Genomic DNA, 15,267 nt, shown 5'->3' on the forward strand with positions numbered 1-15,267 from the left:
AAATTGAGAGACAGATCATACGCGTATTTTTCATTCTAATTTGAGACAAATTTATGTCTGTAGCAAATATGATCTTTATTTCAGTAAATACAGTATCTTAAAGCAAAAATGCAGCCTGGGATGAAGTAAAAAATTCCTTTATATAACATAAAATTCCCTTATGCATTTGAGAATAAAATCACCCTTTTACGAGATTTTAGTCTTTACAGGATGATGAGTCACTGCTCTTCAATAGCATCAAATTAACAATAGCAGGGTTCTGCTGTTCAAGATACAAGGAAGGCAATGGGTAATAACTGCTTAATTTACTTGCCAAAACCAGGGGGTCCAGGAGGCTACCAGAAATAGGAAAAAATAACAGAAATAAAATGCAGAGACAGTTTTTTTAAAATCTAATTTAAAAATAAGCAGTTTCCTGTTGTTTACAGAGAAGAAACTTAACTGCAACAATACGTTCCCTGAGTACAAATAGGGGGTTAATTTTTACACTTGTATAATGCATTTAAGTCGAAGACCATGAAGAACTTTACAAACTTTATGTTTCACAGCAAAGCCGTGATGTTGGAAAGTATCTTTTGATGGTGAAGTACCCTTTGTGCTGTACGAAGCCCGAGTGAATGGCACGTGATCACAGACACAGCTACTTGTATTGGTGAAGATAAATGGCTCCCTCAGTGAAAACAATTTCTCTTCACACATATGCTTGAAACCATACCTTACTAAGGTGTTTATAAGATACATTAGAGGCATGATCGTTATATATATTATAGCAAAATCACATACTTTTCAAGAATTAAAGAAGTAGAAACCCCAAAATTGGTTCTGTTATTGGTGTAACCTCCCATTCCCAATGAGTGATTGATCCAATGGTCATTTAATAGTAAAAAGATACATTGGGCTAAAAAGAAAATTGTGCCTGTTTAGTGCTTAGCTTCTATGAAGTAAATTAGTACTATCTTGTTTGGAAAAAGGGCAGATGAGAGTTTTTCAGCCAATAAAAATATTAGATTTCTTTCTGTTTGAAAATATAAGATCTGCACTTCATGACAGAATTGGGAAAAGAATAATAATTTACTTTAGTAAGTAGAGTGTCAGATATAACAGACCAGCTTTAAAGCTAATAAGCCCTTCTTTTTTCCTAACTCTCTCAATTGATTTATTAAAGACCATTATTTTAGTACTTGCATCCAAAATTACTGACATCAATCACTATTTAAATTTCAGTTGGGGAGTAGAAAAAAGCCTTATAATTTAATTAACATCATCCCTGAAAGGACAGACTATTCAAAAGTATATCATCAACTTTTTTCAGTGACAAAATGTAAAAGCTAAAATATACTCTCTGAAGCTTCAAATTTTTAATACATCTGTTATGTGTCCACATTTCCTCTGACAAGCTATTACCATAAGAAAGTGGAAGGGTGAGTCAGTAAGGAAAACATCTTAGGTAACCTAAGTTCAACTATAAAAGCGAAACGCATATAGTCAGCATTGTGAAGATAAACACAGGGATGTCTTCTCATGGGCCCTAATGATCTAGTAGCATAATTCTTTCTTGTACCTCACTTCCTATAAACTCTGGCAAGGAAACAAACTCTTGCAAATATAGCAAGACCTATGATGGCTCTGTCAGTCAGGGTACCATGCTGAATCATAGAATCATAGAATTGTTTAGGTTGGAAAAGACCTTTAAGATCATCGAGTCCAATTGTTAACCTAACACTGCAAAGTCCACCACTAAATCACGCCCCTAATACTGATGCTTACAACCCATCCTGTCGTTCCTCTATGACATAGCAAGCCACCATCTGCAGTAAAATCAACAAAACTCCATTACGTGAAGAAGTAGAATTATGGGGGAAATTCAAACCAGTAATTTTTCATCACTTAAGGTCACAGAAACCAGCTGCACACAAATTCACCGTGACAGCGACACAAATTCAGAAACCCCAAAAGCTGAGAAAGGAGGAAGCCGGCTCCTTGGTTGCTTAATTATGGAAGAACAGATATTTAGGACATGGAGTAGGGCTTCTTCTTGAGGTCTGGATCAAACTGGCTAATGAAACTGAGCAAAGATTTGCATAGAATAGTTGTGACTCTTAATGAGCGTCTTTAAGATTTCTCCTGTATAATTTAAACAGTTACACTACTGAAGTGTTTATACAAGCTGTCTAATTTAACATCTTGTATATAGAAATATTTCTTATTAAATATGTTATCTGTTACTAAGCAGTTCAGACACTTATAACAGATGGAATTCATACTATGAATTTATTCCTCCTCATAACTGCCAGGGACTATTACAGGAGTGAATGCATACTAACCCTGATTTGTTTTTAGTAACACGACACACTTTTACTAGAGGCAAAATCAGTTAAGAAGAGTAGCTTCTTTTATCTACAATTTTTGCATTCTGAAGTAATAATTCTTGGCAACAGCTTAATCAAATAAAAAAAAAAATTCACCTTTTCATTCACTTCTACCCAGTTACAGACTGACTCCTACATGGAAAAAGTCAGCTGTAGAATTTGACTATTGCTTGACTTAGTTTTAGTGTCATTTACAACTATTCTCACTGTCTCCGGTGCCTTTGAGACACTCAGATTTTGTCTGAAGGGCATGCTTACATCTTGCCATTGCAAGGTTCTGCAGTTCGGTACCAATTTTAGCATTAACTTGGAATATTTTGAATTAGAAGCTTATCTCATTTAATTAGGGAAAGTAATCTTTTGTGTCATTGCTTTTTGATCCTTTGTCTTGCCCTTTTCTCCATTGGCTTTATTCTAGAAAAACTAGAAGATGTGGATTTAATTCTTGCTTCTGCCACTGATTCAGTGCATGACCTCAGGCATGTTTGTTATATATTTTGCTGCTCAGCTAGTCCATCTGCAAAATGCGGACACTTATGAAGTTTTTCTTACACCTCAGTAAAGTGAAAAATGATCCAGAGATGGAAAATATTCCTATACTGGTATTCAGTTGACATCTTACAAATACACTATAGTCTCAATTACAGTGCTACATAGTCATAAGGGCTCTAATAAAGAGTGGGAAAACCAGAGAGTAATGGTGCAACCCGTGCTTGTACAGGGCAACCATGAACTCTGACCCGGGCGATTGTTGGTAGGAGTTTTTACAGTGCCTTTAACAGCCTTTAGGCACTTTTTGCATTGTCATAGACTGCAAGTTCTTAAGTAGTTCTTTGATTTTGATTCCTTATTAAAATAAATAAATAAATACTTACATGACTATTTATACTACCTTGCTTGATCAAATAGCACATACAGCTTTGAGTATATTTATCATTCACATTAGGGAATTCATTGATTCTTCTTCACACAGAACTGTAATCTTAACTTTCTCTTAACTCTGAGCCAATTACAACATTTATTACTTATTGGACATTCCTGATTATACAGGACTTAAAAGAAGTGTAAGATTAAATTCCAGCCAGCTTCTAAGGCATTTGACTGAATGTCTCCCTTTTACACATGCAACAGTACCTCAGGGCTCTGGAAAATGAGACCCCTGTGCTTGAACACACTTCAGATTAAAAAGAAAATAGAAGAAACTCTGGTGTTTCCTAGAGCTCAACTGAGACAGTTTCTGGCACAAAAAAGGCTATTCCCAGGAAAAGACAGAGGTAACCCTACCAGAGAACTCAGATTTACACCAGATGTGAATATGGTATAAGTAGCTTGTTTTAGATGATTTCTCTTGTGCGGCAGATTATGTCCTCTCTAGTACATTGTATTTCTCTAGAATAACTTTTTACAATTTGAATTTACTCTCTTTAAACCAATATATGACTACATTTGAAAGTATATGCATTTGAAAATTCAAAATTTCAAAATATTGAAAGAGTGTAGAGAAGAAAATAGCAGCCCGTAGATTGGAAAAGGACAGCCTATGATTAGATAAAAATATATTTGGGATGTTTGGAATAAGGGCAAACTTCTTGACATTCCATTTCTTGGACAAGTATCTTGCAAGAATCTATTTAAAACTAGGTACTAATTCCAGCTGAGCTCTTCCGTTTGTTTTCTTTGTTCTACTATAAAGGACTCATAAGAACTAACACTTTGATGTTTATTGGAAAATATGCTTATTGCTTTTAGAGTGACCTCCTCTAGTAATTAATTTTTCTGGAATTCAGAAAATTAGGAATTAGGAAATTTCCTAGGAAATTAAAAAATTAGGAATTTTCAGTAATTACTGTCAGTCATTTAGTAACCTGTGTGAAGTAGGCATATTTCAGGAAGTGCAGGATACTGAATATAAGCAGGTAGAGAATGATATTCAGCATCTTTTGGCAAGCTGGAAATGGAATGTAGTTATTCTGGTTTTGAAGCTCATGGTCAAAGCTTGGGGAATAATCATCTGTGAAATTGCTCCTTTTCTAAAATTACTTCTCCAGCGTTGAAGTGTGTTTTGAATCCCAATCAGTAAAGGCATGAATTCTGCAAATGACTGATACATTTTAATCCTTTTTTGTTGTCGTGGAAAGAAATTATTTTACACAGTACAAAAGAAAACAAAACCTACAAGAGAAAAAATTAGGAAGAGAGGAGGAAAAGATATTTGGGAAAGGAAAAGAGCCCTGAGCTGACAAGTCTGAAGACCATAACTTAAGAGCAGAAATTTGAGATTTATGCAAACTTGTTTGAAGCAGTTACGTAAGAATGTGGGACATCGAGAAATCCTCTGGGTTTTTGAATCCATTCAGAAACCTGCCCAAGGGAGCAAGTGAGAACACTGATGACATTTACTATATCTGTTTCAAGATGAGATCACTAAACTCTGACTTTACAAAGGCTAAGTATTATCTTTCCCTTTTGGTTGAGGTGGCAATAAAGGTGGAAAAAAGTTAACTGATTATTTGTCTAAGGTTGTTGTCCAAGGAAATGACTGTGATTTGTGCTGAAATATGCTATTCATCCTACTTTTGACTAACCTTTTTCACTATCTACTTCCGAAATATTGAAACACCTTCTTTGCTTCCCTTCTTATGCTTCCTCTGGCATTTGCAAAGATTTCACTGTTAAAGCTTCTTTAAAAAATTCTGCCTACAAATTGTTTAAAATAATTATGCTCTGAGCACTGTGTAACCTGGTCATCTTCCACCTAAACAAAATTGTTATTTTGAATCATAAATCAGTTTGAATGGGTATGCTAGGATCTGGTGATGCTGGGATGCTGCTATGTTAACAAGTGTCCTGAGCATGTTTCCCTTGGAAAATTTGCAGTCTGTCTGCTATGAGCAGTTTGCCATACATTACATAGCAAAGGATTTAAGTGTTCAAAGTGAATAGCAGCTGTGGAATGGGTCAATTTAATTTGCTGACACAAGTGTGAGAGAAATACCAGTTTACCTGTGTATTAACCATGCCCTTCTTGCGAGTGATACAATTTTGTTTCTTATTTCTAGAAATAAATAAAATAAAATAAAATAAAATAAAATAAAATAAAATAAAATAAAATAAAATAAAAATAATAATAAAAGTATGAGATTGTTCACAAACAGGTTTGGGTTGTATGAACAATTGGGTGAGGGTAGCTGTGTTCAAATGAAGAACAGAGGAGAAGGAAAGTAATTAAGCAGAGATCTACCTGCTTGGCCCAAGGACTGAAGAAGAAATTTGGATCACAGAATATCTGCCTCAGTTCTGTAAAGCATCATTAAGACAGGCCCTTCCACCATCATGCAACAACGCCATCCGCACCATGATGACAAGACCAGTGCTGGAAATGGGAGGTAACTGTTACTGCTTAGGTTATCCATTTACATCCATTGAGGCTGAAGACCTTGAGGCAGCACATATATTTTAACAGTTTACATGGCTTTTTGTAAGAGTGGATCCAGGACACTTCCCATTACTTGGACACCGTAGTAAGTTTCAGAATGAACAGTGAACTGGTCACCAAGTTAAATGAGAACACAGAAACACTAATCTCTGGCCTGTTTGGGGTTTGTCCTGCTATTTTAACCCACTGGGATGTTATCACAGAACCAGGAAAATTGCTACTTATGCTTCTTCTATATTGCCTTGTTTCTCTATCCATACAGCTCCACTGTATCTTTGCCACCACATAACCAATCTGATGGACAAAAATTCAAGACCAGGTCATAGCTAAGTGATACCACGTTTCCTTGTCAAGTATAATCTTCCTTGGTCTTTGTGTGTGGTGCGGTGCCTACCACTAGGACAGGCAAGAAACCTTCTGGAGGTTCCTCCTTTACTCGCAACAGACTCTCTTTGCCTTTCCTTGGCTTCCCATGCAGTCTGCTGCCTACTTGGTTGTAACAGCGATAACTGCAGATAATCTGGGTTTACACTTTTCACAAATACTCACCTAAGAGAACAACTGTAACTTTCCAAACAACTATTAAAATTTTCATGTTGTTAATAATACTTCCTATCCAAAATAATAACCCTGGATGAACAAACCCATGTGGTGTAGACAAACATCTACCCCTTTGATAGATCCTTTTTTTTTTTGGGGGGGGGGGGAGGAATGTAACAGCAGAAACCTAGAAAATACTGAAAATGTTGCTCAGTAGATAACATTTTCATTGAGTCATAGAATTTTAATGACATCGTAGCAGAAGCTCTGCTTGGAGATTTCTATGTAAGACCAATATAAATTCAATAAAAGAATTACTTCCATAGAATTATTCCATAAATCCCTAACTACTCCTTAGCTGGTATTACAAAGCAGATGTTTATTGAACCTCAGTTAAACTATTAAGGGAAGATATTTTTCTTCACATTACTTGACTTCACATGAGTCTAATATCAAAAAGAAAGAAAATAAGGCAAAGTGTGAGGAGAAAGAGTATTTAAACATAATAGCCCTGTCTCATTTTTAACTCTGATTTTAATGCTTGATGGTTATGCTGCACAATAGCCTTTAAAAACCACCTATGTTTCATTTTTGACTCAATTTCTGCTGCAAATTGAAGAAATCTCGTTCTTCTTCAATAAATGTGAGGCAATGAATGCCCAGCTGAAAAGGTCTTTCTGTCTCATTCCAATGAGTAGGAAGGACTGGAGAATTATAATTCTTTTAAAAAGTTGAATTGCTGACTTAAAACATAGCTGTCATATCACACAAATCTTTTCTTAGCCTTCCTATTTTCTTCTTTATGAAACCACCATCCAAAGCGCTTTGCCTTAAATAATGCCACAGCCTCTTTCTCTCCAAGACAGGCTTGGAGAGATACCGACTCTCATCGTTCTCCCAGGGAACCAACCTTCTTCAACATTTACTGAAGGCACACGCACACCTTTCTACTAAAGACAAGCGTCGAGCCGAAAGTGGAAATTTTTTTTTTTTTTTTCAGTTAAAAATGCAAAAGGAAAAAGAAAGGCATCCCTCACGGCTGAGAGCACACAGAGCACAAAAGTTTACAAAATTGCAGCATCCTCGGCCCGGCAGCATCCGCCCCCCGCCGCGGCGGCCGTGCCGCTGTCAGCCCCGCACGGCGCTCCCTGGCAGAGCGCTTCCCTCTCGCCCCGACCCACCTGCCGAGCCGCCCCGCCGCTCGCCCCCGGGCCGCGGCAGCAGCCCACGCAGCCCCGCCGCCCCGCTCCCGCGCAGCCCCGCCGCCCTGCTCCCGCGGAGCCCCGCCGCCCCGCTCCCGCAGCGCCCCGCCGCCCCGCTCCCGCGCAGCCCCTCCGCCCCGCTCCCGCGGAGCCCCGCCGCCCCGCTCCCGCGCAGCCCCGCCGCCCCGCTCCCGCGCAGCTCCGCCGCCCAGCTCCCGCAGCGCCCCGCCGCCCAGCTCCCGCGCAGCCCCGCCGCCTGGGCACTGGCGGGGACCCCCCGCGGATGTGTCCTTGGGGCCCCGGCTTCTTGCCGCCCGAAAGCTCTCCCCTCCCGGAGGGAGCAGCCCGCTGGAGTGGAGGGGTAAGTGCCGCCTCCCCTGGCCCCTGTATAAGAGTTCACCTGTAGCCGCGCTCTGCTCCCGTCCACTTCTGAACCTGGACCTGCCTCTTTCTCAGGCGGAACAGGAGGGAACGGCGTGTTACACCCAACACACAGCCTGCGGCTGCGCCCATCTCCAAACGCTTACACAAATGTTAAATATAAAAACCCAGCACGATAGTTACCCTGGAGAAAACAAACCAACCAACCCTCACGCTGTGAAAGAAGTTTAAAGATCATAGGAAAATACGATACCTATTTTACTGCCTACTCCAAGTTCCACAGCACTTACCTCTTCTCAGTTTTAAACCTCCCTGACGTTTCAGGGAATCCTTCTTACGAAATAGGAAAGAAGAACAGAGGGAAATGGCCATAGCTGCATAATGCCACAGTAACTGTCAAAGAACCCTGGCAGCTGCTGAACTGTATTAAAGCAGAGATGACCGGACAGCCCTGGTTCAGGCTTTTCAAATGATAACATCTGGTTCTGGTTCTGATACGCAGTGGGTTTTTTAAATTTTTTTTTTTTAATTCCCCCTCTCATATAAGTGTATGAATGCATGCTTTGTTTTAACTCCATAGTTAGTCCATTTTTTGGTAGTAAATTTTCATAATATATATGCAATAAATACCTGAATGGAAGACTCTTGAAGCCAAGACAAAACAGTACTGTAGTGCTGACAGAAGATTATTGTCAGAACTGCCTTTCACATTTAATTTTGGCAAAAATATTTCAAATTTGATGGAAATCTATTTTTGCTGAAACATTCCTGATTTCTCTTGTTTCAAAGACCCAGTTGACTAGATTCAGAATCGACATTACCACTTCAGCTCCTGTAGAAAAAAAATCTTCCCCCAAAATTCTGAATTATCTTTAAAAACCAGACACTCCCCATATACCCTGTCAGAGAACTGCAGCTCACATAAGAGTGTAAGAAACACGAACTGTTTCAGTAGAGTGAACACATGAGAAAGGCTGCTACAAAAAGTATAATCAATTTGGGAAACACCACAAAATGTAAGTTTTACACTCAAAAGGAAGAGAAAGCCTCAGTGGTATATTCCTCAGCAATATGCCCTTTTCCAGCCCTGTGCTCTGGAAATGAAAGTCTCAGACTGCTGCCAGCTGCCTTGTCCTGCCCATGACTGAGCCAGCCCCGTTGCCTTTAGCTGCCCCTGATACTCCTCCCAGAGATCTCTGCCTCCTCAGATGTGCCAACATAACTGCAGGTTTCATCCCTCCCTTGCCTGGTTCCTGTCAAAAGACCAGAGTTAGAAAAGTTTGTTATTAAAAGAACTTAAATGAATCCCTGTGAATCCTACAGAACCAGCCGAGAGAGGTAATTATACACATAACACTTGCAGATCTGTGAGAAAAGTAACCTCCGGCAAAAAAAAACCCCCAGCATTGGTTAGAGGCATCTGTGAGGAAAAGTCCAGGTAAAACTGGGCAAATGTAGAGTCAGGCAGCCAGAACCAAGGGCTGTGGTTCATATTTAGGGAGTAGAGGTGTCTGTCTCAGGATGTGGTATCTTTGGAAAGGATAATGGGGAGGGGGAGAGAGGAACGTGGGTCATTGTGGAAAATCAAATAAACACGGGCTCTTGGGTGAGATAGTGCAGATAAGTGGCTAATACAGTTCTTAGACATATAAACATTAATATCAATAGGAGGGCGAGGAGGAGAGATACTATCTTTATTTGGTACAGGGGGTACTGTGCCCTGTTCATGTTTTTACAGCATAGCAGAAATCACAGAAGATATAAAAGCAAAAGGAGAATTTTAGGACTGGAAAACAGGCATGTAGAGAGAGACAAGAGGGGGTACACATGACTGAATCTCTTTTCTTTAGCAAAGAAAATATTAGAAGCTTTTAATTTCATCAGTTTGTGAATATCAACATAAGCAAAAAAAAAAAGGTTTAGAAGAAAAAGCTCTCTGTCCAGCAGATGGTAATACAATTAAACTGACAGTCTGAAAACGGAATTAGAGAAAAACCACAGTGGAAATAAGACATCAGTTTATAGCTAAGACCTTGGTGGTTAGTAGCCATTGGAACAATTTGCCAAGTTGAAAGGTAGGTTCTGCAACACTGAAACAACTCTTAAAGCAGTTCAGATATTTTTCTGAAATATACATTCTTGGTCAAATGGGAATTATTTGCAAATAGCATATTTTGCAATATTTTACAGAGGGCAGATGACTGCTCACAGTTTCTTTACTAGCTTTCTAATCCAAGAGAAAGTTGATGCAGTAGTTAGGCAGTGTGGTACTTACCCTTTTGGATGCAGCTTTGGCTATAGATTCATATGTTTTGACTTTGCAGATACAGCAGCAGAATGGAAATCTTTCAACTTATGATAGTTTGTGATGCTGAGTACCTTAAAGCAAGTAAGGTGGCAAATACGAAAATACCTACTGAGAAGCGAATTGAGGCCAGGCTGCCAGACAGTTTCCATGGATGACTGAAAACATTGCTTTACCCTTTTCTCCAGGCATGGTATAACTAGAGCAATTCTGAAAAATCTTCTCCTTTCAAAAGGAAAACATAAACCTCTAGAAAATTGCTCCAAGGTAAAATTAAGATCTTCCAGTTGGTAAATGTAGTAAGCTCACTGTTTATCGCTTACTGCGATAAAGCTCAAAATGTGGCAGCCTATTTTTGCCTGTGAAAGCTTTTATTTGTTTGTCTTAACCATTATGTGCCCATACATTACTTCATTTCTTTCTATTATTAATCTCTAATAGGGACAATTGATGCATGTTTTTGATTCATAACAGCTTTGAATCATAATCGGTGACATGCTGCAAGTTAACAAATCCTTAACTGATCCGAGCTCCACACAAAACGTTGTATCTGGTTTGGGACAAGTAATGAAAGAAAAAGAATGGCTCTCAGATGATTTGGGGGATGTTTACCTGGAACAGAGCAACAAGAGGAGTAAGTATTTCGAATTAAGATTTATCTGGAGCAGGGACTGGTACTGTGGACTCTCTATGTACTCATTCTTTCTCTTGCTTTCCTTTTGGTATAGTGAATTTTAATTATTTCATGGGAATTGGAAGAGCATGAGGAGGAGATGGCAGAGTTCCCAGCTCAGAGTGCCCATGTGGTTAGGCCACACTCCCTTGAGCAGCACAAATTAATTTATTCCAAGTCTACCAAATCCAGAAGAGTTATCCAGCATCTCTGTGACCATAGAAGTAATTTCATGATCATCAGCTCTGCTTTCTGAGAAAGGCAATTAAGCCAGAAATTATTGTGGAGGTGGGGTGGAGGGAGAGGAATGGATGGCACTAGGGATATGCTTCATGGATGCAGGGTGCTGCCTCCCGCCCGTGGGTGTCAGGAACCTCATCCCTCAGAGGAGCAGGTGATAAGCCCTTCTCTTTAGCATGTCTGGCTTCTGTAGTTTCTGGGTTTTGGCACAGAGCTTTCCTCACATGGCGCATGGAAATCTTATAGGATAGTCTATGAGGGAAGTTGTGACCTTTTTGTGAATAATTCATTTTTGTGAATATATTAGCCTGAGAAATGATTAAGAAGAAAGTTAATAAGAAGGAAAAAGGAAAAAGGAAAAAGAGAAAAGAGAAAAGAGAAAAGAAAAAAGGAAAAAGAAAAAAGAAAAAAGAAAAAAGAAAAAAGAAAAAAGAAAAAAGAAAAAAGAAAAAAGAAAAAAGAAAAAAGGAAAAAGGAAAAAGGAAAAAGAAAAAGGAAAAAAAAAGTTTGACTTCAAATTTTCCCCATGGCTGACGTTCAGCTAAAGGCTTCCACTTTCTCTAAGGTTATCTATCAGTATATTGACAGAACAGACTCATATTAATTTGGGTTTATTGTTATAAGCTTCCTCCCCCCTCCTCCAAGTAATTTCCATTGAAACAACTTTTCTTTGAAGGAAAAACAAGTTTCTGTGGATAATCTTTGGTTTTTGTCCTAGTCTCCAGTTCTCACTCATTGGCATTTTAGAAGTCAATAGCAAACATCACATGTAATTCACAGGCATTTAGCTTGCTTATTTTTTTCTCCCAAGGTGCCGAAAGACTCCAGATTTTACTTCTCTGAAAACATCATACCCTTCTTGACCAGGATTCCTTTATCAGGTTGGAGAAGAGGGCTGAAACATCTGCTTTTTTCCTAAGGAATGACATTTGACACCCTGTTTCTTTGCAGACATGTTTCTACACAGAAGGAGGCTCTGTTATTTCATAGGACATTCAGGGCAAAGCCTCAAATGCCTACAGTCTGTTTTCCCACTTCCCCAGGAAAAGGGACTGCTAAGAGCAGTAATACAGCTCCCCACTGTTTCAATCTACTGCCCTGAATACAACTCCCTTCTTACCTATGCAACGCAGGCAGGATGCTTCACAGGGCTACACCAAATAACTATAAGAAGTCAGTACCACCAGGTGGTGCTGCTAAACATAGTTTTCCACATCCTTTTTGTCCCTGTGCGAAGTGAAGTAGTCTAAAGACCTACCCAACAGCTAATTTGAGCTTGCTCAGTTTTATAAAGAAGCCATTCTCTTTGGGGAGGAGGGAGTAGGAAAGTGTCATCTCTGCCTGGATACCTAAGAATCAATACTTGAGCCAAACTGCCTGATACGTGAGCATTTTTGAAAGATGGAAAGTGCACACGCGTTTTAACCACCACTCTCCCAGACAAAGTAAATACATTTCACTATTACTTCTGCCAACCCAAGCCAGGGTCCAGCCATTACCTTCTCTTTGACAGACAGTGAGGAGTAGCAATGAGTTTGAATAATGAATTTGGAAAAAGGGGCAATAAAATAAAATATTTGTTAATAAATTTCCCCTACCCAGATAGCAGTGTTCCAGGTAGATATGATTTAAAGGGAAAAATGGAGGAGCTGGAATAAAGACAATAGTTGCCACCTCTAGAGAAAGCACAGATTGCGCTTTTTTGACTCTGCATTCTTGCATGATTCCTTTAGATACTCCTCCCGCTCCAATGTGCCTAAATGTGAAAAAGCAATATAATCCCGGTGTTACAAAATAAATCTCCATTTTACTCCCCAAGCTCTTTCTATCTGCAAAATGTCTAATTGGAGAGAGCTATTATTAGTTCTGAAGTGTACACTGGTATCATATGAGATGAGAAATATTGATTGAAAATACAGTACCAAATGTTAACAAATTCCTCCGTGCCCTTACCTTTTTTTTTTAATTAATGATTTGGTACTTCAAAATGTCTTGGCTCATTTGTACATTTCTTGAGGTAATGTTTTCACAGCAAGGAATTGTTTATTGCTTGAGTCTGTATTTTTCATATTACCATTGGCTAGAAGCAAGGGCACATTATGTAAAAACATAAATCTGTTTTTAGTGGTCTTTTCTGAGAGCAAAGGTTTCAGAGACATTAAGAGAGATATTTTTTATACCATTCTTAATATTTTGAGAGAAATATAAAAGGTCATTCAGGTATTCATTATCCTGTTTGGGGTTTTTTTCCTCCTTCAAGCTGACTTTTCTTATTTATGCCTCAGATCATTTATGATCTTATAGCCAAAGAACTTGCAAGAATGTGCATGAAAAGTCATGATTTGAGACTTGATGAGGCTATTTTCCTTGCTGACATGGAGTCAAAGATATATCCTCAGCATTTATTTACATACTTTCCTGCACAGCAGCAGTCATATATAACATAACATAACTTTGGAGCCAAGCACTCTGGTGCTGTGCCCAAGAAACATCTCCTCCCCTTTGCCACTTTTTTTTTCTTTTTGGAGTCATTATGTCTCTATCTGGCAGTTTCACAAAAGTTGCTTCCCAGAAATTCTTTATTTATTTCTCTTTTGTTCTTTTTAATGTTGTTTTTTATTTAAATTGGCAGCATGCTACTACTTCATGTTAGGCAAATCAGAGCATACCTGAAAAATAAACAAGACTCATGGAGAACAGGTCTGTAGCCTCTAAGAATCACAGAATCACAGAATCACACAGAATCACAGAATCGTATAGGTTGGAAAAGACCTTTAAGATCATCGAGTCCAACCGTAAACCTAACACTACCAAGACCACCACTACACCATGTCCCTAAGCACCTCATCCAAACGTCCTTTAAATACCTCCAGGGATGGTGACTCAACCACTTCCCTGGGCAGCCTGTTCCAATGCTTGATAACCCTTTCAGTGAAGAAAAGTTTCCTAATATCCAGTCTAAACCTCCCCTGGTGCAACTTGAGGCCATTTCCTCTCGTCCTATCACTTGTTACCTGGGAGAAGAGACCGACCCCCACCTCTCTACAACCTCCTTTCAGGTAGTTGTAGAGAGCAATAAGGTCTCACCTCAGCCTCCTTTTCTCCAGGCTAAACAGTCCCAGCTCCCTCAGCTGCTCCTCATAAGACTTCTGCTCCAGACCCTTCACCAGCTTCGTTGGCCTTCTCTGGACACGCTCCAGCACCTCAATGTCTCTCTTGTAGTGGGGGGCCCAAAACTGAACACAGTATTCGAGGTGCGGCCTCACCAGTGCCGAGTACAGGGGCACGATCACTTCCTTAGTCCTGCTGGCCACGCTATTTTTGATACAAGCCAGGATGCCATTGGCTTTCTTGGCCACCTGGGCACACTGCTGGCTCATATTCAGGCGGCTGTCAACCAAGAGAACCCCCTAGAATCAGAACCCACTTTATTTAACCATCTGTTCCCCTGCTCACACAGTTATGATCTTGGCTTCGGGGTACAATCTCTTCTGGCCAGCTGGCTACAGGTTGTGGCAGCAAGCTGCCATCTTCAGGTGAGCACACCCAAAATAACAATGTACAAGCATATTCTACCTGCTCACAAGCCTAATGAGACCCAGCTGCAGCCATGACAGTATTGTCCTGGTGGTGAGAAGGTCCAAAGAACAGTGCCAGTGTCAGTACCAATGAGCAAATTCTTTATGATCAAATTTACGACCTGTCCTCTTAATTTTAACCTTTCGCAGCATCAGGACATCTGTGGAGCAGGGTTCAGATGGTCGGCTCAGTCAGCCCTTGCCAATGGAAACCCGTGTGACAACTGTTTTGTGCATGTGAACAAGGTCAAATATGTATTTTTATGGAGGCTGTTACTTGGCTAGGCAAAATACATGCGTAGTTAAGTCTTTTTAATAAAAATAAAAGAAAGTATTTCCCTTCAAAACCCTTAGATATATCCTTGGCCACATTATAAAGGAACTATATTTTGCAGTCACACCAAGGTTTTGACTATGCTGCAGGTAAGTTCTTATCAGTTCCCGTGACTGATATAACAAGCACTGACACAGCAGAACTAGTACAGGCTAGAAATTCAAAATGGGAAAGCTTTCAATTTGAACCAGTAGAGAGGCTAGAAAGCT

The sequence above is a fragment of the Mycteria americana genome, chromosome 3, assembly GCF_035582795.1.
Source record: "Mycteria americana isolate JAX WOST 10 ecotype Jacksonville Zoo and Gardens chromosome 3, USCA_MyAme_1.0, whole genome shotgun sequence".
In the NCBI taxonomy this organism is placed as follows: domain Eukaryota; kingdom Metazoa; phylum Chordata; class Aves; order Ciconiiformes; family Ciconiidae; genus Mycteria; species Mycteria americana.